General features: G+C 37.5%; 2 non-coding genes across 2 annotated transcripts; both read right to left on the reverse strand.

Moving 5' to 3' along the window:
* Positions 1-9,156: 9,156 nt before the first annotated feature.
* On the reverse strand, positions 9,157-9,263 carry LOC145110085 (small nucleolar RNA R71). Its single transcript, XR_013709468.1, has one exon. It is a non-coding gene; the product is annotated as a small nucleolar RNA R71 (small nucleolar RNA).
* A 12,010-nt stretch (positions 9,264-21,273) lies between these two features.
* LOC145110292 (small nucleolar RNA R71) lies at positions 21,274-21,380 on the reverse strand. The gene has a single exon (XR_013709676.1). It is a non-coding gene; the product is annotated as a small nucleolar RNA R71 (small nucleolar RNA).
* Positions 21,381-23,125: the final 1,745 nt, after the last annotated feature.

Raw genomic sequence — 23,125 nt, forward strand, 5'->3', positions numbered from 1 at the left:
GCTGTTTTCAGATTAGTTTGGGCAGATGCTGATCGGTAAATCACTACAGAGATGGGTATGTTTAGTTCCATGTGGGTTTTAATTCTCTAGATTAAATGTCAATATTTCCTCGACCATTGGTCGTTGAGTTCATCATTCAGCGAAGATTCTTCGAAAGATTCAAGTGGTGACAGTTAAAGTTCAAGGAATGTGTCAACCTATCATCCAGTCCAGTATGTTTTATGTTCCTTTGGCTAAGGGGTATGTTTACCCATAATGGTGGTGTGAAATGTTGGTTTATATTACGCTCAGATTTTTTGTAGCATTTGGGAAACCTTCGTGAGCTATGTGCGTATTGGTGGAACATGTTCAGCCTTAATCAAAGTATGAGGTCTTGTTCCGATAGTTCATGGGGTTGTCTTCTGGTTGTGTTTGAGAGTTGTCGTTTTGTTGGAACTTTGGTATTTCTTCCTTGTTTGGTTGAGGTTATGGGTTTCCTAAGGGTCTATATTCTGGAAAATTCGTGATATGTTGTCGAGAAGGGTGCTTATGAGTTGTGGGCAGAGTAATCATCATTGCTCATTTCTCCTGCTCGTGGTACTTTTGGTATTGGTGCGTTGATGGAAGTCGAGAAAGCTCTCAAATCAGCTAGTTTGGATAAAGGGAACAGTTAAGGGTTGCTAGGAGTATCGGTCATGTATCAGAAAGTCTCTACGGAATGTATGCATTATCAACCCGTTTGTTCTCAAGCAGTTATCAGGGTTTGATTATCAAGTTGGGAATCAGTTATGAAGTCTCGAATCCAAAGTTGATAGTGAGTTCTTTTGATCTTGCAAAATCAGTAAAAACCCCAATCCAAAGTTTGTTTCTTAGTGACATTAGAAGTAATTAATTTATTTTGTTAAATTTCAGTGTCTGTGTTCGACACCTGACTTACCTGAGCTATTCTATAATCTGACTAGGTATACTGCCTATAATTGCATATTAGTAAAGTTTTGTTAGGGTATATTTGTGCACATCAATTTTCTTTCCTCTGGTTTTCCCAATGGCAAGGATAGGAGCACTGGTTATAGAAGGGACCATATTTTTCTTCATCCCTGATTCATCTGTCTGCAACAAGTTATGGAGTTAAGTGAATGTGGTCTCTTTGTTGTTCAAATGAGAATTTAAGATAAACTTATCATAATTGGGAGGCAAGGAGTTTACGACCATGTATATGGCAACTCATTATTAAAAGACACATTGAGCTTGTCTAAACTCTCCACATATCTTTGCATTCTCTGCACATGATTGAAGAAAAATTCTCCCTCCTTCAACTTGCATGAAATTAACGCTTTGACGAACTCATACATCCCTTTACGTGCTTTCTTGTGAAACTTTTTAGCAAGATCCAGGCACATCTAATAGAACTTTTGCAACTAATGTACAATGATTGTAACCATGATGCAATCGACCTTTCTTATGTCGGCATAGTGTTGTTTGTAGGTGGTCTGTTCCTCAAGAGTAGCAGTTGAATCATCGATTTTGAGTACAGGTTTATTGAGGTCAAATTCCTTGCCCTAATATGGAAGAGTAATTTTGAGATTTCGCATTCAGTCCATGTAGTTTGGACCAACTAACTTATCCTTGGATAGGATCGATAGAATAGCAAAGCTCGAGTTGTTGTTGGAAGATTGAGCAACAATAGCATCTCCAGGAGTAGACATCTATATAAGAGAGATACTTTTCGTTATTTGACATAACTCGTTAATATTTTAACCCATAATAAATATTCATGGCTAGGATCCAAAATATAATTCACAATCAAGAAGAAGGATGTTGTAGACTTATTGTGAAATTTTGAAGGTAGGTAAGACAATTTACAAATTTCAATCTATAAAATTCCTAAATCTTTTGAGATTCATTTAATATTATCAATGTCATGTTTAATCTCAGATTACGCTCTTCTATTTGTGACTTGGATAATGAGGATCACAAACAAGTTAAGAATAACCATGTAAGCACGCTTGCCAACCTCTATGTCATTTATCATCTCTAATTAATGTGTCGGTTAACCACACATGCTAATCATTACTTATGTCTAGCTTAGTTTACATGGAATTTGTGTGTTTTTCTGCTACTATGAGAGGCTAAACACCTTTTACTTCTGTTTGATGAAGATGAACCTGAACCTATTGTGTTGATTTTGATTATTGAATGCGTTTTTATTGATTTACATGTGTTTGCTAATCCAAACCCTAGCATGTTTTAGTTCTAGTTTATATTGCTTATAAATTAGACTCTGTGTGATAAGTGATCATTCTAAATGCATGAACTTGTCCGCTAATTGTTTATGATCATTAAATAATTTGATCTAGGATTAATAACATCTTAGATAGAGTAATTAAAGATAGTAACTTTAATTGTGTTAAAAAGCATAATTAATCTTAATTTGTGCTTGGTTTCTTAACTTGATCATAGGAAAGTTATTACTATCATTCATAGTCTAATTTGTGCTCATTATCAATTTAGTGTTTAACTTGTGCATGCTCATTGTATGGTAATTCATAAACTGGTAAGTGTAGATATTTGATCATAATAGCTAGTTAACAAATTAGTAATCAATAAAATCCATCCATTAGAAATCAACCATAGGAGAAGGTAAAATCGGATCTAAGCTAAAGTACTCTTTAATTCTTCAAGTTAATTTGTTTTTTTTTTTTTGCTTAATTGCTTAGTTGAGAGTAAGTTCTTCTGATCTTGCAAAATCAGTAAAAAACCCCAATCAAAGTTTTCATCTTAGTTTAATTAGAAGTAATTAATTTATTAAGTTAAAATTTGTGCTCTGAGTTCGACACCTGACTTACCTGAGCTATTCTATAATCTGACTAGGTACACTTCGTATAAGTGCATAGTAATAATGTTTTGTTAGCGTATAGATTTAAGACTAATAGGTATATTTGTGCACATAAATTTGCTTTCCACTTCTTTCGTCTTGTATTGCCAATGGCAAGGATAGGAGAAGTTGTCGTAGAAGGGGCCTGATTTTGCTTCATCCCTGATTCAGCTATCCGCAACAAGTTGTGGAGTTAGGTCAATGTGGTCTCTTTGTTGTTCAAATGAGAAATTAAGATAAACTGATCATAATTGGGAGACAAGGATTTTAGGACCATTTCTATGGTGAACTCCTTATTAAAAGACACATTTGAGCTTTTCCAAACTCTCCATATATCTCTACATTCTCTACACATGATTGCAGAAAAATTGTCACTCCTTCAACTTGCATGACATTAATGCTTTGAAGAACTCATACCTCTCTTTATGTGCTTTCTTGTGAAACTTTTAAGGAAGATCCAAGCACATCTCATATGGAAAATAGTCCTCATAGAACTTTTGCAACTAATGTACCATGGTTGTAATCATGATGCAATCGACCTTTGTTGCGTCCTCATAGTGTTCACTCATCGATTTCGAGTAGAGGATTATTGAGGACATATTACTTGCCCACATATCAAAGATTCATTTAGAGAATTTACATCCATTCTATGTAGTTTCGACCAACTAATTTCTATTTGGATAGGACCGATAGAAGAGTGAAGCTCGAGTTGTTGGTGGAAGATTGAGCAACAATAACATCTCTAGGAGTAGACAATTATATAAGAGAGATAATTTTGGTTATTTGACATAACTCCTTAATATTTTAACTCAAAATTAATATTCACAACTAGGATCCAAAATACAATTCACAATCAAGAAGAAGGACGTCGTAGACTTATTGCGAATTTATGAAGGTAGGTAAGACAATTTACCAATTTCAATCTATAATATTCCTAGATCTTTTGAGATTCATTTAATCTTATCAATAGCATGTTTAATCTCAGATTATGCCCTTCTATTTGTGACTGGGATAACGAGGATCACAAACAAGATGAGACGAACCATGCAAGCACGCTTGACAACCTCGATTTCATTTATCATCTCTAATTAATGTGCCAGTTAACCACATACGCTAATCATTACTTATGTCTATCTTAGTTTACATGGATTTTGTGTGTTTTTCTGCTACTATGAGAGTCTAAACACCTTTTACTTCTGTTTGGTGAAGATGAACCTAAACCTATTGTGTTGATTTTGATTATTGAATGCTTTTTTATTGATTTTTCTTGTGTTTGCTAATCCAAAATGTATCATGTTTTAGTTCTACTTTTTATTGCTTATAAATTAGATTATGTGTGATAGATGATTGGTCTAAATGCATGAATTTGTCATTTAATTGTTTATGATCATTAAATAATTTGAGCTAGGATTAATCATATCTTAGATACAGTAGTTAAAGCTAGTAACTTTAACTGTGTTAGAGAGCATGATCATTACATGGTAATTCATAAACTGGTAGGTGTAGATATTTGATCATAATAGCTAGTTAACAAATTAGTAATCAATATAATCCATCCATTAGAAATCAACCATAGTAGAACGTGAAATCGGATCTAAGCACAAGTACTCTTTAATTCTTGAAGTTATTTTTTTCTTTGTTTGCTTAATTATCTAGTTGATAGTAAGTTCTTCCGATCTTGTAAAATCAGTAAAAACCCCCCAATCAAAGTTTATTTCTTAGTTTAATTAGAAATAAGTAATTTATTTAGTTAAATTCCATTCCCTGTGTTCGACATCCGAGTTATCCAAGCTATTCTATAATATGACTAGGTATATTGCCTATAAGTGCATAGTTGTAATGTTTTGTTAATGTTTAAATTTAAGACTGATAGGTATATTTGTGCTCATCAAGTTTTTGGCATCGTTTGCGGGGAACAACTTATTTGATTTATAGATTAACAGCTTGTAGTTATTCGATCCTTTTTGTGGGGTAATAACTGCAAAAGGTTTTTTTATGCATTTACTTTGCTTTCTGAACAACAACCACGTTGTGTTTACCTTTACCAGATTACAGCTACGTCAAAGCGAAATTTTACTTTAGTAATTTTTATTCCTTTTATGCTTTTTTGTTTTATTTTGTTTTTATTTTAGTGATTTATGATCCGAGGATCTAAGACACCCATAGTTCAATCAATTCAAGATCCAGAATCAGTTTTTCATAAGAAGAAGGACAATAAGGTCAACGAGTCAACTAGCAGTTTTCAATCGGACAAGGGATTTGAAGGTTTGTAGAGGACACCTGATAAGAAGGGCATTGGTTAAGTGGCAGGAACAAATAGTGATACAGACAAAGAAGAGATAAAAAGCAAGGTAAATAAGATGGATGACATCATCAGAATAACTATGGGAGATTACAAGAAGAGGATACGTGAAGATAATGGACCAGGTCTTGTACCACTCGAGATACCATCTGAAAGAAGTTTTGAGCTCAAGGGGCACATTTTATCAATGCTCAGGGACATACCTTTCGTCAGAATAGAGTACGAAGGCTAATTCTAGCACATAGATGAATTCAAGAACAATGCAAACTACTTGAATGTTCCAAACGTGCGAAGAGAATCAATGTTACGTAGGATGCTTCCGGTGACATTTACCGGTGAAGCTACGATTTGGTTGAAATCACTCGTGCCCGAATCCATTAATATATGGGGAACCATTTGTGGTACTTTTATTGATCAATTTAGTCCACTTTCAAAGATCTCAAAGCTCAAGAAGAAGATTGCTAATTTTCAACAAGAGGAAAGGCAGTTCCTATATGAAGCATGGGAGAGATACAATGGTTTGGTTAGGACTTTTCATAAACCTCAATGTCCAACAAGAAGTGTCCATTTCCTACGATGGGGTGAATGTCACAACAAGGAAACTTCTTGAATCTCAAGGACCAATGACGAAGAAGGAACTAACCGCTATTAAAGAAGTGATTGAAGAGTTCACAAAGCACTCACATGAGTATCATAACCCATGAGAGGATGTTACTAGAGGTATAGGAGAAGGAGGAAACGAGAAAATGGTTGTGGTTTTGGCAAAGTTAGAGAATATGGATCGGAGGATGACAAAGATAGATCAATTTATCCATGCAATAAGAGTCGGGTGTGACAATTGTGGCGAGCCCATAAAGAAGTGGTTGCCATATGAAGAGTACAAGAAGCGGGGCTATTACCAAAAATCTAGACAAGCAGGTCGGGGCTATTACCAAAAAGAGCAACCACCACCCGAGAAGAAAATTGATTTTGAGTATGTACTTCATAGGTTTATGGAAGCCTCAGAAAAAAGACAGGATGCTAGTGATGCTAATGTGAGAAATCATCAAGCTTTCCATGAAAAACATAGAGACTGAACTTAAACAACTCAAAAGACTTGTTAGTGAGAGATTACCACCTAGAAATCAAGACCAAAAATCACAACCTCATGTAATGTAAATTTAACCTGAAGAAGAGGTTCATTCTGAGTCGTTTATGATCCATGAAAAACTACTCTACAGCCCCAATTCGCATATGGAAGAAAATAAGCCTGAAGCTAAAAGAACAAATATGGATCGCATTGTGGCAATCCACCAAGTCGTGGTGACTCTACCAAACCGTGGTCATTAAAGACCCAAAATGCTTCTCTTTCAAATTTGTATCAGCCTCCTTTTCCATTCCTTTCCCATGCCCTTAAGCATTCTCTAAATCTGGAACAAAATAAGTTTATGGAACAAGTGCTCTCACTCTAGATAAATGCTCCATTTTTCAAGTTAATGGCTAAACCTCCAAAGTTTGCAAAAAATGTTATGTCTAATTGCAAGGAGTTGGAAAAAGCATCAAGCATTATGTTCAATGAGTTATTTTCATTGCGGTCATCAATGGGTTGCCAACCAAAATGGTAGATCCGGGCCAACTAACTTTTCCTTGTGAATTTGGGATACATAAAATGAGTGTTGTCAAAAAAGAAGTGCGGAATTGTTTTTGGAGATTGTGAGTATTTAGGATTGGGAATTTATTTTGAAAAGTTAGACACAAATACATACATTATGGTCTTAGAGTAACAGAGACGCTCAAAATGGACTGTCTTGTGCGATGTTGGTAGCTAAGGTTTTCATATTACAATAATAAAATCAGTTTTGCTTAAGGGCGAGCAAAAGTCAAGTGTGGGGTATTTTGATATGTGCATATTTAACTACATATTTCATGCATATTTCTAAGAACTTTTTCTACAATTATGTTTATTTTGGGACAAAATATAGTTATTATGTTTCAAATATGTTTTGTAGAAGCGAAGATATGCTCAGGACAAAAAGCAAGCAAACGAGCAGCTGGAAGCAAGAAAATGGAAGAGGACAAAAGAAGGCTTTATGACTGAAGACCACGTTCTGGTGATCCTCCAATACGATGTGGTGACGGGAAGATTCTTGACCAATCAACTGACTTAGAGAATACAGGATATACATGATAACCACGACGTGGTGAACTGATATATGGAAATTATAAATACCCGAACACTAGCTCGATTGTAGAGGTTCCCACCCAGTTTTCTGAGAATAATTGAGACTAAATAACTTTGGAAACTCAGAAGAAGATCGAGAATTAAGTGAAGCTCAAAAATTGAAGAAGAATTAGAATATTTCTACATTGATCAATTAAGTATGCTATTCATTACTTATGTCGATCTTAGTTTGCATGGATCTTTTGTGTTTTTCTACTATTATGAGAGGATCAAGACCATTTACTTTTGTTTGGTGAAGATGAACCTGAACTTATTGTGTTGATTTTGATCATTGGATGCTTTTTAAATTTTATGTGTGTTCGATAATCCAAACCCTAACATGTTTTAGTTCTAGTTTATATTGCTTATAAATCAGATTTTGTGTGATAGTTGATCATTCTAAATGCATGAATTTGTCACCTAATTGTTTATGATCAATAAATTATTAGAGTTGGGTTTAGTCACATTTTAGATAAAGTAATTAAAGCTAGTAACTTTAATTGTGTTAGAGAACATAAGTAATCTTAATTTGTGCTTGGATGCTTAACTTGATCATAGGAAAGTAACTACTATCATTCATAGTCCAATTTATGCTCAATATTAATTTGGTGTTTAACTTATGCATGATCATTGCAAGGTAATTCATAAACTGGTAAGTGTAGTTGTTTTAATTCTTGAAGTTAATTTGTTTTCTTTCTTTACTTAATTGTTTAGTTGCTAGTAAGTTCTTATGATCTTACAAAATCAGTAAAAACCCCAATCAAAGTTTTTTTTATTAGTTTAATTAGAAGTAATTAATTTATTTTGTTAAATTCTATTCCCTTTGTTTGACACTTGACTTACCTGAGCTATTTTATAATCTGACTAGGTACACTGCCTATAAGTGCATAGTAGTAAAGTTCTGTCAGGGTATAAATATAAGATTGATAGGTATATTTTTGCACATCATGTTTTTGGAGGCGTGACCAGGAATGACTTATTTGATTTATAGGTTAATTGCATTTAGTTATTCGATCCTTTTTGTGGGGTAAAAACTAGAAAAAGTTGCTTTTCTGCATTTACTTTGCTTTCTAAAGAACAACCACGTCATGGTTACCTTTACCAAATCGTAGTTACGTCTCAGTAAAACTTTACTTTAGTAATTTTTTTTCCTTTTACTCTTTTTTGTTTTATTTTGTTTTTATTTTAGTGATTTATGACCCGAGGATCTAAGACTCCAATAGTTCCACCACTTCAAGATCCATAATCAGCTTTTCATAAGAAGAAGGACAAGAAGGTCAACGAGTCAACTAGAAGTTTTCCACCGGACAAAGGATTTGAAAGTTTTGAGGGGACTCCTGATAAGAAGGGCATCGGTTATAAGGAGGAACAGAAAGTGATACAGAAATAGAAGAGATCAAAAGAGAGGTTGAAGATATGGCTGGCATTACAAGGATGACTATGGGAGATTATAAGAAGAGGATACACGAATATAATGGACCAGGTGTTGTACCATCCGAGATACCATCTGAAAGAAGTTTTGAGCTCAAGGGGAATATTTTTTCAATGCTCAAGGACATACCTTTCGTCGGAAAAGATTATGAAGCTGCATTCAATCACATTGATGAAGTCAAGGACAATGCAAACTACTTCAATGTTCCAAACATGCCAAGATAATCAGTGTTAGTTAGGATTTTTCCGGTGACATTTACCGGTGAAGCTAAGGTTTGGTTGAAATCACTCGCATCCGGATCTATTAGTATGTGGGTAAATCCTCGTGATGATTTTATTGATCAATTTAGTCCACCTTCAAATATCTCAAAGCTCAAGAAGAAGATTTCTAATTTTCAACAAGAAGCTGGAGAGTCCCTATATAAAGCATGGGACATATACAAGGGTTTTCTTAGGGGTTGTCCTCAACACGATCTCAATGTCCAACAAGGAGTGTCCATTTTCTATGATGGCTTGAATGTCACATTAAGGAAACTTCTTGAATCTCAAGGACCAATGATGAAGAGGGAACCTACTACTATTAAAGAATTAATTGAAGAGTTCGCCATGCATTTACGTGAGTATCATAACCCACGAGAGGATTTATGGGTTTTAGGCATAACAAAACATACTTAAAACTTTTATGTGTATACAACCTGAATCAAGATCTATGTTTTCACTATTGAACCTATAACTACGAACATCAAAATAAGAACCCTAAAAACCCTAGGTAATTTTCAAGATACATATACCTTAATTTTATTATAGCAAATAACAATGATCCTTGTTTTGTTGAGGCGTTGGAATCAAGTACAACAAGCGTCGTGTGTCTAATGGTTCACACCCAAGATAGCAAGAAGGATATTAAGGAGATAGGGGAAAGGGAAGTGGAGAGTATAATTGCGGCCAACCCTAAAGGAAGAAGAGATTGCCGAAATGTGAAGGCTAGGGTGCCCTTATATAGTGTAAGTAGAAACCGTAGATAAGCCCAAAACCAACATAGTAATATTATCTTGAATTGGTAATTATTCAGCTTCCTAATTATCCTCTAAGGATAATCCCAGAAACCCTAAAATGCCTATAGAATCCGTCCACCCTATGTGATTAATTATTAATTAAATATTACTATTTCTAATTACTATATTAATAAATTATTTATTTTAATTTATTAATCAAATAATAAATCAACCTCTCTCTCTCTCTCCAAAAATCATCCTGTCCAATTGCTAGGTTTAAGGGCAACCCAAAAGGAATGTGCTACTATCAATTCAAGTTTATACTAATTATAGTTATGGGCTTAGACACCTAATCCAACACGGAAGTTACAAGAGGTAAAGTAGAAGGAGGCAACAAGAACATGGTTGCGCTTTTGGGGAAATTTGAGAATATGGAGCGAAGGATGACAAAGATGGATCAGTCTATTCATGCATTAAGATTCGGGTATGATAATTGTAGCGGGCCACATTTGACAAAGGATTGTGATCTAGATGAGAATGGTAACCGAAAAGCACAAGTTTGCTACTCGAGTGGTGATAGATATTATGAAGATTGGAGGAAGCCAAAAAAGGAGTGGTTGCCATATGAAGAGTACATGAAGCAAAAGGATGAAAAATTTAGTCAAACAGGTCGAGACTATTACCAAAAAGAGCCACCACCACTCAAGAAGAAATTGGATTTTGAGTCAGTACTTCATAGTTTTACGGAAGTCTTAGAAAAAGGCATGATGCTACTAATGCTAATGTGAGAAATCATCAAGCTTCTATCAAAAAACATAGAGACTCAACTTGGGCAACTAACAACACTTGTTAATGAGAGATTACCACCTAGAAATCAAGACCAAAAATCACAACCTCATGTAATGGCGATTTAATTTTAAGAATAGGTTCATTCTGAGCCATTAATGATCCATGAAACACCTACTCTACAGCTTGATTTGTATTTGGAAGAAGAGAAGCTCGAAGGTAAAAGAGGAAAATGTAGACCGCATTGTGAAAATTCACCACGTTGTGGTGACTCTACCATGTCGTGGTCAGTAAAGACCCAAAATGCTTCTCTTTCAAATTCGTATCAACCTCCTTTTCCATTCCCATCTCAAGCCTTTAAGCATTCTCTAGAGCCTGAACAAAAGAAGTTTATGGAAAAACTGCTCTCACTCTCGATAAATGCTCCATTATTGAAGTCAATGGCTTAACTTCCAAAGTTTGCAAAACTTTTATGTCGAATAGGAATGAGTTGGAAAAGCATCATTCATTGTGTTAAATGAGTTATGTTCATATGCGGTCATCAATGGGTTGCCAATCAAAATGGGAGATGCAGACCAACTAACTTTGCCTTGTGATTTTGGGATGCATAAAATGAGTGTTGTTCAAAAGAAGTGGGGAAGTCTTTATGAAGATTGTGAGTATTTAAGATTGGGGAAGTTCTTAGGAAAATTTAGAAACAAATACATGTATTGCAGTCTTGGATTAATGGAGAGGCTCAAAATGGATTGTCTTGTGCGATGTTCGTAGCTAAGGTTTTCATATGATAATAATAAAATTAGTTTTTCTTGGGGGCAAGCAAAAGCCAAGTGTAGGTTATTTTGATATGTGCAATCTAACTACATATTTCATGTATATTTCTAATACTATTAGCAACAATTATGTTTATTTTGGGGCAAAAGATTCCTATTATGTTTCAAACATGTTTTGTAGCAGCGAATACATGCTTAGGACAAACAGGAAGCAAACAAGGAACATGAAGCAAGAAAGCGAAAGAAGACAAAAGAATACAAAAGAAGACTTGAAGACAAAAGACCACGTTGTGGTGATCCTCCAACACGACGTGGTGAGTGGAAGATTCTCAACCAATAAAACGAATTGGAGAATATGGGATATACATGATAACCACAACTTGGTGACTTACAACAACGACGTGGTGAACCAATATATGAAAATTTTAAATACCCGAACATTAGGACGAATCTAGAGATTCCCACCCGGTTTTCTGAGGATAATTGGTACTAAATACCTCTAGAAACTCAGAAGAAGATTGAGAATCAAGTGAAGTAAAGAAGAATTAGAATATTTCTACATAGATTCATTTTCTTTGCTAATCATTACATATTTCTAGCTTAGTTTACATTGATTTTGTGTGTTTTTCTGCTACTATGAGAGGCTAAACACCTTTTATTTCTTTTTCGTGAAGATGAACTTGAACCTATTGTGTTAATTTCAATTATTGGATGTTTTTCTTTATTGATTTTACATGTGTTTAGTAATACAGGTCCTATCATATTTTAGTTATAGTTTATATTGCTTATAAATCAGATTATGTGTGATAGTTGATCATTCTAAATGCATGAATATGTCACCTAAGTGTTATGATCATTAAATAATTAGAGCTAAGATTAATTACATCTTTGATAAAGTAATTAGAGTTAATAACTTTAACTATGTTAGAGAACATAATTAATCTTAATTTACGCTTGATTACCTAACTTGATCATAGGAAAGTAACTGCTATCATTCATAGTCCAATTTATCTCATTATCAATTTGGTGTTTAAATTGTGCATGATCATTGCATGGTAATTTATAAACTGGTAAGTCTAGATATTTAATCATAATAGCTAGTTAAAAAATGGTAATAAGTATAATCCATCCATTAGAAATCAACCATAGGAGAAGGTGAAATCGGATCTAAGCAGAAGTACTCTTTAATTCTTGAACTTAATTTGTTTTTTTTATTTGCTTAATTGTTTAGTTGATAGTAAGTTCTTCTAATCTGGCAAAAACAGTAAAAACCCCCCAATCAAAGTTTCTTTCTTAATTTAATTAGAAATAATTTATTTACTTACTTAAATTATGTTCCCTGTGTTCGACACGAGACTTACCTAAGCAATTATATAATATGACTAGGTACCGTACCTATAAGTGGATAGTAGTAAAGTTTTGTTAGGGTATAAATTTATGACCGGTAGGTGTATTTGTGCACATAAATTTACTTTACTCTTCTTCGCTCCGGTTTTCCCAATGGCAAGGATTGTAGTAATTGTCGCAGAAGGGACCTGATTTGTCTTCATCCCTGATTTAGCAATTTGCAACAAGTTATAGACTTAGGTCAATGTAGTCTTTGTGTTGTTCAAATGATAAGTTATGATAAACTGATCATAACTAGGTGACAAGGAGTTTAGGACCATGTCTATGGCTAACTCCTTTTCAAAAGACACATTGAGCTTTTCCAAACTCTCTACATATCTCTACATTCTCTGCACATGATTGCAGGCAAATTCTCCCTCCTTCAACTTGCACGACATTAATCATTTGGCGAACTCATACCTTTGTTGACATGCTTTCTTGTGAAACTTTTTAGCAAGATCCGAGCACATCTCATAGAGCGAATATTCCTCATAAAACTTTTTCAAATCATGTGCCATGGTTGCAACCACTATATAATTGACCTTTGTTGCGTCGTCATAGTGTTATGTGTAGGTGGCCTGTTCCTCTGAAGTAACAATTGTCTTATTGATTTCGGGTAGAGGTTTATCGAGGAGATATTCAATGACCTCATATCATTGTTTTATCATTGAAAAGACAGAACAACCATCTTTAAACTTTGGTAGACTTTTCCTCTTCGGTATAGCTCAACAACGTGCAAGGGTCTTTGGTAAGCCTTAACTTCTCTCTGGTTCCTTTGAATCATCAACTTTGGGGTATATTTCACACACTTCAGCTGTCGAGGGTCACTTTATGTCTTAACAATTTCCCACTAAGTGACCTCATAGCTTGCAGCTTTTACTTAATGAGTTCGAAGAACTTGATCATGATCCACCAAAAAACTCTAACTTGGAATATCCAGTTGATTCTTCTTTAAATTTCATGCCTTACCTCATTAGTTGTGTATTTGGATTTTTCGGTTAGCAGAAGGATGTCTTCTAGCTGTTTCTTGCTACACGGATGGAAGGATCGAGCAGGGAGAATGTTCTTTGGAGCTCCCTTGGCTGTACGAAAAATAATGCCAAGGTCTGGATTGTTGGTGGCTCCTAGACTCAGTTCTTATATACCTTCGGTGATGAAGTGTGGGGGTTCGAGGGGTAGAAGTTCAAGTTTTGCCTGTAAAACCGGATGAATCTCGACATCAATAGTGACAAAGTGACCAAGCAGGGACCGAAGATAGGTGCAAACCACTAGGTAAGGAGTTTTTATTTTCTGATGTTTTTCAATTTTGTGACTGAAGACTTTTGGAATTAAGAACAGCTCTTCGGGATTCATCTTCGGAAAAGTCATCCTACGTTCTGTAATACTCTTTGCCAAAGCACACCATAGTGTATTTGAAGAATTGAGCTTTGAGAAATGATCATGGTTTGTAATTGGTGACAACCTTCGATGTGTCATTTGATCAAATCTCGTTGACTGGTGCTTTCCCATGCTTGTTGTAAAAAGAGTTAACCTACCGAACTCCATGGGTAGTCTTCGGTAGTGGTGATGTCCACTATCTTTGATTTTTCCCCTTTTAAGGAAGAAGGCTTTGCTTTCTCCTCAAACAAAGCTTTCAATTCGTCCAGTTGGGATATGACCCTATCAAATTGGAACATAGCTTTCCCATTAACTTCATTTGTTGTCATTAAGGTTGGATTCTTGATGTACTGAGAGAGATATTTATAGAAAGTAAGAGTTTTAGTTACTATTTCCTTTGCTGTGACCGAGCGTCGATGATCTCTAATTGTTTCTTGAAGTATGGCATACCCTACTTTATAGGAATCGTGAGTTGCATTAATCAGTTGAGTGGTCTTCTGTTGTTGCTCTTCGGTCACCTTTTGGAGTTGTTCCTTGAGAGCTTTAACTTCTGTTATAAACTCTTCTTCCTTGTATGAAAGTTGTGCATGATCCTTTTTCATTTGTTTATCAAGAGTCGTAAGCCCTTGTTCAATCTTCAAAAGTAGTTTTTGGGCGGTAAGCTTTTCTCGGGCCTCAATGTGAAGAATTCGTTCTTGAAGAGATTGAAACATTAAGGGAGGTTGAGTTTGTTGTGGTGGAGTTGTGTATTGGGGTGGTTGTTGTTGAGATGTTTGAACGGTAAAAAGAAATTAATCGATTTTGCTTTGGAGAATAAGAAATTCTTGCATTATTACTGTGTGCTTCCTTTTCTTCTTCTTGTCCTTAAGTTTGGAGGTAGAGAGCTGGGATCCACTCGATTCTTCGAGGTCCATAAACAAAGGAAAGTATTGGGTAGTTGGTTCCTTGTTCACTTTGGTGTAGTTTCGTCGTCCTGATTGATGAGTGGATCTGTGTTGAGTTCCACTTTCGTGCTCCCTTGGAAGGATCCCTTTGGTGTTGATGAAGATGATGGAGGATGAGAGGGAGGTTTGGCACCTACGGTATGAGCTTTACGAATTGTTTCTTCTGTCATCGCCATCCAATCTCTTGTTTGGGCCAGATCATGAGCTTTCTTCATGTTGACAATTTTTGAAGCAAAGTGTGATGCCACTTGAAGATTGGCTTCTTCTTTCATTTGTTGGATCAGTAAGGATTGCTCATTCTTTTCTCTGATTGCTCATTTATGAGCTTTGAACGTTTGGAGTTCTTCTCCATGTTTGCAATAGTAATGTAGGTGGTATAGGAGTTCAAGATCTTCCTTGGTATCCTTGGTCTAAAACCAAGTCTGGCCTTAGATCTGTTCTGGCTAGGGTCTCTGAAAAAGGACCGTGCGGTGCAATATGTGTTTGTCGTGTATGTGTAAGTGAAGAAAAAATGGTGTTCAGATCCTATTGGGTAAAGATGTGTTGTTGTTTTCTCCCGAAGACCTTGGGAGGTTGATTGACATCAGGATCCACTTGGTATCCTGATTGGGTTCTGTCTCCAATCGAGCATGTTGAAACCGATTCACTTGATGAACCAGAGTGGATGCATGTGCTCTTTTGAGGTGACTCGGCATTGAGTCCAATGGCTATCAGGGATTGGTGAGAGTCTCCGGTAAGGGCCTTATGACGCTTTTGGCCAGTGGGGGAGGTAGTAGAAGCTCTTAGCTTCCTTAAGATAGGTTGGTAGTGTTCAAGTTCTTCTTCATTTAAAGGGTCTATAGTATGTTGAGGTTCTGACGTTGGATAAACCTTGGTGAATGGTTTAGTGAATGTAGACCTTTTCCTCTTTATTTTAGTTTTTGCAATTGCTTTAGAAGTTTTCTTCATTGCAATGGCACTACGGAGAGACTTGATGTAACGTCCCAAAAATATGATCCAAAATTTTCATTTTTGGATCCAGAACACATAGGAACTACCAACATGGGTCCAAAACCCAAACCCTAGGCTTAATAGAGTGAGGGCTTAACCAATAAGTACTTAATCTTTAAAGACATACCCCAAAACACAGATCTGAATCCCTTGAGCTGGAAAATCACGTAAAGTTGCCAACTTTATGTTCATGCATGCCTAAATGAAGCACTTAAGCTTATGAGGGACTTAATAAGGGACTTAATGAATGCATGAGACTAAGAATATCATAAAGCTTGCACCTTTTTGCAAAAAGAGACCATATGAAGCTCATATCTAAAAGAGCAATCCCACAAAACGACTTAACTCCTCAAATAACCCAAAAAGGAGCCAAATGCATAATAAAGAACAAAATGAGGATATGTAAACACTTATAAGTCAAGGTTCAAACTTGATACCTCGGAAAGCTTGCACAAAGGAAGATGCTTCTGGATCCAAAGCCTCCTCACCAGGCAAAGCAACTTCAACTTCTATACTTCCTTCATAAAGGCACATGAATGGCACCAAGGACTTCTTAACTCGACTTGTGAGCCTCCTCCATCAGAATCTGGAGCACACCGCCCCAATAAGGAACCCAAACTCGTCGATGCTGAGTAAATAATCCACAACTATCATAATCGAAGAAAGCCACCTGACCCACAATGCGCTCGCTCTTCCGGTGCTCTTCCTTAATGGCCTTGACATGAGCCTCACAAATCTGCTCCAATAATGGAGTAAACACGGTCATCCTCAAACATATGCCTCTGATCGGAGTCGCGACCGCCTTGCGGCAGACTTCATCGGCCACCACATTGGCCTTCCACGGGTGATAAATGACCTCGCAATCATAATCCTTTACCACATCCAAACATCAACGTTTCCTCATATTCAGATTTGGCTGATCCATCAAGTACCTCAGGCTCTTGTGATCCGTGGAAATAGTACAAAGGACCCCGTAGAGGTAAGGTCGAAAAATCTTGAGGGCCAAAACCACGACCCCCATCTCCAAATCATGCGTCGGATAATTCGCCTCATGAGGCTTCAGTTGCCTCGAAGTGTACACGATCATGCATCCCCTCTACATCAACACCGACACAGACCGGAGATCGAAGCATCACAATAAACCACAAAATCATCAAAACCCTCTAGCAGGGTAAGAATCGGTGCCTCACACAACCGCTATCTAAGAGTCTCAAAAGCTGCCTGCTGCTCAGGCCCCTAGCGAACCCAAGAAAGCTCCGAATCTCAGATGGAGACCTCGAAACCTCCCACTACATCACGACCTCGACCTTGGTCAGATTGATCAGAATACCCTTCTCATTGACAAAGTGCCCCAGAAACTGCTCCTCGTACACCAAAACTAGCACGTGGATAACTTTGCGAAAAGTCTCTCCCTCCTCAATGTCTCAAGCACTTCCCTCAAGCGCTCCTCATGCTGCTCCAGAGTCTTGGAATAAACCAATATATCATCAATAAATACTATCACAGACCGATCTACCATCGGTCTGCACATGCAGTTCATGAGATCCATGAACACGACTGGAGCATTGGTGAGCCCAAAAGGAATCACCACGAACTCATAGTGGCCATATCGAGTCCTGAAAGTTGTCTTCTACACATCCTCATCCGTGACTCGCATCTGATGATAACCCAAGCACAAATAAATCTAGGAGAACCAAGATGTATCCTGAAGCTGGTCGAAAAGATCATCAATCCTAGGGAGTGGATAACTGTTCTTCACTGTTACCTTAATCATCTCCCATTAATCTATACACATGCGATGATATCCGTCCTTCTTCTTCACAAACATAATTGATGCTCCCTAGGACGAAGTGATCGGTCGAATTAATAACTTGTGTAACAGCTCCTGCAGTTGTGTAGACAACTCCTGCATATCGGGAGGAGCCCACTGATACGGTGCTTTGGCTATTGGAGCCGTACCTGGAACTAGATCAATACTGAACTCAACCTGCCTCTTCAGAGGCACCCCAAACAAATCCTCAGTGAATACATCCGTGTAATCCCACACAATCAGCACATCATCCATGGTCGCCTTACCCTTATCTGGGGTATCCATGACATAGGCGACATAACCCGAGCAACCCTGCAAAAGATAGCGTTTGACCCTCGCTGCACAACACATAATCGGCCCATGTTGCGGTCTCTCACCATGAATCACCAACTCTCCCTCACTTGGGGTCCAAACCCGAACTAACTATTGCTCACACTCAAGCACTGCTCCTTTAGGCCTCAACCAATCCATGCCCATGATTAACTTGTTCCTACACAGTGGAAGGAGAACCAAATCAACTGGATACTGCTCGATGAATAAATGGAGGGTACAACCCTGATGGACCCTCGCAACCCGAACAGACCTATCATCAGCAATGTCGACGTCGAGAGGACAATCGAGCTCCCCCTGGAGCTTCATCAAATCTCTTGCTAAGCGCAAGCGATACAAACAATCAAGTAGCCCCTGAATCAAACAATACCAATGAAAAAATACCTTTCACAAGGAACGATCGTAAAATAAAACACACAAATATAAGCAAGGAATTCAATATAAATAAATAGATAAGGAGAGGATACATACCCATCACCACATCGAGAGATGCACAGCCTCCTCGGCCATCAACTGTAATGCCCTGTTCTTCACCACAGGCGTGTCTGCCCGACCATGGCGGCCATCAGTGATCCGAAGAGTCGCAGGAACAGGTGCTGACACTGGTCCTGTTATAGCCAAACTTGGACAATGGGCCTTCTTGTGTCCCCTCTGATTGCACTGAAAGCAAATCAGACAGACACCGGGGTGATGGTGGTGGTAGAAGTATAATCCCTGCTGATATGACAAGCTCGTCCACACTTGAAGCAACCATAACCACCCACCCTATACGTCCTCTCGTGCGACCTGCCACACTTGCCGCATCCGCCTCGGCCATGCTGGCCCTTCCCCCTTGTATCCACAACCTTGGGCCTCTTGTCCTAACCTCCTGATACATGAACCTCATCCGGCTTCCTCTTCCCCTCTATCTCCAGATCAATATCAATCTCTAGCCCTCGCTATCATGTCTTCCAGTGCCTTGCAACTAGATCGGCTCACAAACTGCCAAATGTCACTCCTCAACATCTCGTGGTACCAGGCCTTCTTCATTTCCTTGTCTGACATACTGCGGAACCAGAAGTGCCTTCTCCCTGAATATAACGGTGATCTTAGTCACCGTCTTAGTAGTCTAGCGGAGATCCTGAAACTCTCGCGCCAGCTGCTGCACCTCAATCACCGATGCAAACTCAGCTTGGAGCCTAGTCGAGAAATTATCCCAGGTCATCACATCAACATCATCATCACCCACCACATGTCCTACCTCCTCCCACCAATCCCATGCCCTTTCCTTCAGAAGGTAGGAAGCTAATCTAACCTTTTCCCCCTCGGGACAACGGTTGGTACGAAAGGCGTTAGCAACATTTGCTAACCACCTCCTGCTCGCAATCGGGTCTCTCGTCCCATGATAATCTGGAGCTCCACATGCCCGAAACACCCTGAAAGTCAATGAAAGTGTCCCAACCAAAGCCACTATCTCTGCATGAAAGGCGCTTAACCGCTCATCAAGAATCTCCAGGATACCCTCCTTGACTGTGCGAAAGATCACAGGAGTCTGCTCGAGTATACTGCGCGTAATCTCAGACGATCTGAACAACCTCGTGTGGTCGTCAAGCTGCCCAACTCCAGATCCTGAACCCGAACCCTCACCAGCACCAGAACTACCAACAGGTCTGCCTCGCAATGTCACCACACTGCAAATAGACCAGTCAAACCATCAAAATGCGCATCAAATATATATACATCAGGGAATTACAACTCCACAAGCTCACTGGCTTCATCGTAGCCCTCCTTGAATTGAGTACGGATCCTATACTTTCAGTAGCACGGGCCCATACTACCTTCCACATCTATCCGTATTGTCCTCAAGGATTGCCTTGACTCTACCAAGTCACTTTAAATCCATACAATTCCCCTCACAGATAAGGCTCCCAACAGTAGATCTCATCCTAGGTTTTCCCAGGGAAAACTCCACACCACTCTCCGCCATCAACTGCAGAAGGAACTCCCATTAACTTCCTCTAACTAGCACACGAATACAATTACAAATTACAAAAACCAGATAGTTCTTCGAATGAGAGGTCTCACACTACAACAATTGTTTCTGAGTTTAATTAGAAGTAATTAATTTATTTTTAAAATTCTATTCTCTGTGTTTGACACCCGACTTACTTGAGCTATTCGATAATCTGACTAGGTACACTACCTATAAGTGCATACTAGTAAAATTTTGTCAGGGTATAAATATAAGACTGATATGTATATTTGTGCACATAAGGATTTTGTAGGCGTTACCAGGAATGACTTTTTTGATTTATATGTTAATTTCTTTTAGTTATTCGATCCTTTTTGTGGGTTAAAAACCAGAAAAGTTGTTTTTCTACATTTACTATGCTTTCAAAACAACAACCACGTGGTGGTTACCTTTACGACGTCGCAGTTACGTCTCAGTGAAATTTTACTTTTGTAATTTTTATTCCTTTTACGCGTTTTTGTTTTATTTTATTTTTATTTCTGTGATTTATGACCCAAGGATCTAAGACTCCAATAGTTCAACTACTTCAAGATCCATAATCAACTTTTCATAAGAAGGACAAGAAGGTCAACGAGTCAACTACCAGTTTTCCATCGGACAAGCGATTTGAAAGTTTTGAGAGGACTCTTGATAAGAAGGGCATTGGTTATAAGGAGGAACAGAAAGTGATACGAAAATAGAAAAGATCAAAAGAGAGGTTGAAGAGATGGCTGACATTACAAGGATGACTATGGGAGATTACAAGAAGAGGATACATGAAGATAATGGACCAGGTCTTGTACCATCCAAGATACCAACTGAAAGAAGTTTTGAGCTCAAGGGGCATATTTTATCAATGCTCAAGGATATACCTTTCATCGGAAAAGATTATGAAAATGCATTCAATAACATTGATGAAGTTAAGGAAAATGCAAACTACTTCAATGTTCCAAACGTGCCAAGATAATCAGTGTTACTTAGGATCTTTCCGCTGACATTTACTAGTGAAGCTTTTAGTTGAAATCACTTGCGTCTGGATTCATTACTATGTTGGTAAATCTTTGTGATGCTTTTATTGATCAATTTAGTCCACCTTCAAAAGATCTCAAAGCTCAAGAAGAAGATTTCTAAGTTTCAACACGAGGTTGCAGAGTCCCTATATAAAGCATGGGAGGGATACAAGGGTTTTCTTAGGAGTTTTTCTCAACACAATCTCAATGTCGAACAAGGAGTGTCCATTTTCTATTATGGGTTGAATGTCACAACAAGGCAACTTCTTGAATCTTAAGGACCAATGACGAAGAAGGAAACCACCACTATTAAAGAATTAATTGAAGAGTTCGCAAAGCATTCACATGAGTATCATAAGCCACGAGAGGATTGACGGGTTTCAGGAAAAACAAAACATACTTAAAACTCTTAAGTGTGCATGCAACCTAAAACAAGATCTATGTTTTCACTATTGAACCTATAACTATGAACATCAAAATAAGAACCCTAGAAACCCTAGATAATTTTCGAAAAACACATAGAAGGGTTTATGATTACGTACCTTATTGTTATTACAGCAAATAACAATGATCCTTTTTTAGTTGAGGCTTTGGAAGCAAGCACAACAAGCGTCGTGTGTCAAATGGTTCGCACCCAAGCTAGCAAGAAGGATATTAAGGAGAGAGGGGAAAGGGGGAAAAGAGTATAATTTCGGCTAACCCTAGAGGAAGAAGATATGGTCGATATATGAAGGCTAGGGGGGCTTTATATAGTGCAAGTAGGAAACCCTAGATAAGCCCAAAACCAATATAATAATATTATCTTGAATTGGTAATTATTCAGCTTCCTAATTATCCTCTAAGGATAATCCCAGAAACTGTAAAATCCCTCTAGAAACTGTCCACCCTATGTGTGGAAGGTTCTGGAACATTTTGCTCAACTATTAAACAATTCCAGTTTAGTCCCTACACTTTTAACTAATTCCATTAATCGCAAAATCATCTCCAATTAAATTCTGATTAATTATTAATTAAATATTATTATTTCTAATTAATATATTATTCTCATAATATATAAATAAATTATTTATTTCAATTTATTAATCAAATAATAAATCAACCTCTCTCTCCAAAAATCATTTTGTCTAATTGCTAGGTTTGAGGGAAACCCAAACGGATTGTGTTACTATCAATTCAAGTTTATACCAATTATAGTTTTGGGCTTAGACACCTAATCCAACAAGGATGTTACAAGAGGTAAAGCAGAAGGATGCTACAAGAACATGGTTGCACTTTTCAAAAAATTGGGGAATATGGATCGAAGGATGACAAAGATGGATCAATCAATCAATGCAATAAGAGTCGTGTACAATAATTGTAGCGGGCCACAGTTGACTAAGGGTTGCGATCTAGATGAGAATGGTAACCGAAAAGCACAAGTTTTCTACTCGAGTGGTGATAGATATGATGAAGCCAAAAAAGGAGTGGTTTCCATATGAAGAGTACAAGAAGCAAAAGGATGAAAAACTTAGTTAAACAGGTTGAGGCTATTACCAAAAAGAGGAACAACCACTCGAGAAGAAAATGGATTTTGAGTCAGTATTTTATAGGTTTATGGAAGCCTCAGAAAAAAGGCACGATGCAACTAATGCTAATGTGAGAAATCATCAAGCTTCCATCAAAAAACATGGAGACTCAACTTGGGCAACTAACAACACTTGTTAAGCAGAGATTACCACCTAGAAATCAGAGACCAAAAATCACAACCTCATGTAATGGCGATTTCTGCTGAAGAAGAGGTTCATACTGAGCCATTTATGATCCATGAAACACTTAATCTACAGCTTGATTCGTATTTGGAAGAAGAGAAGCCCAAAGCTAAAAGAGCAAAATATGGATCACATTGTAAAAATTCACCACGTGGTGGTGACTCTACCATGTCGTGGTCATTAAATACCCAAAATGATTCTC

Source organism: Lactuca virosa, chromosome 4, assembly GCF_052849685.1.
Source record: "Lactuca virosa cultivar CGN04683 chromosome 4, Lactuca_virosa_CGN04683_v6, whole genome shotgun sequence".
Classification (NCBI taxonomy): Eukaryota; Viridiplantae; Streptophyta; class Magnoliopsida; order Asterales; family Asteraceae; genus Lactuca; species Lactuca virosa.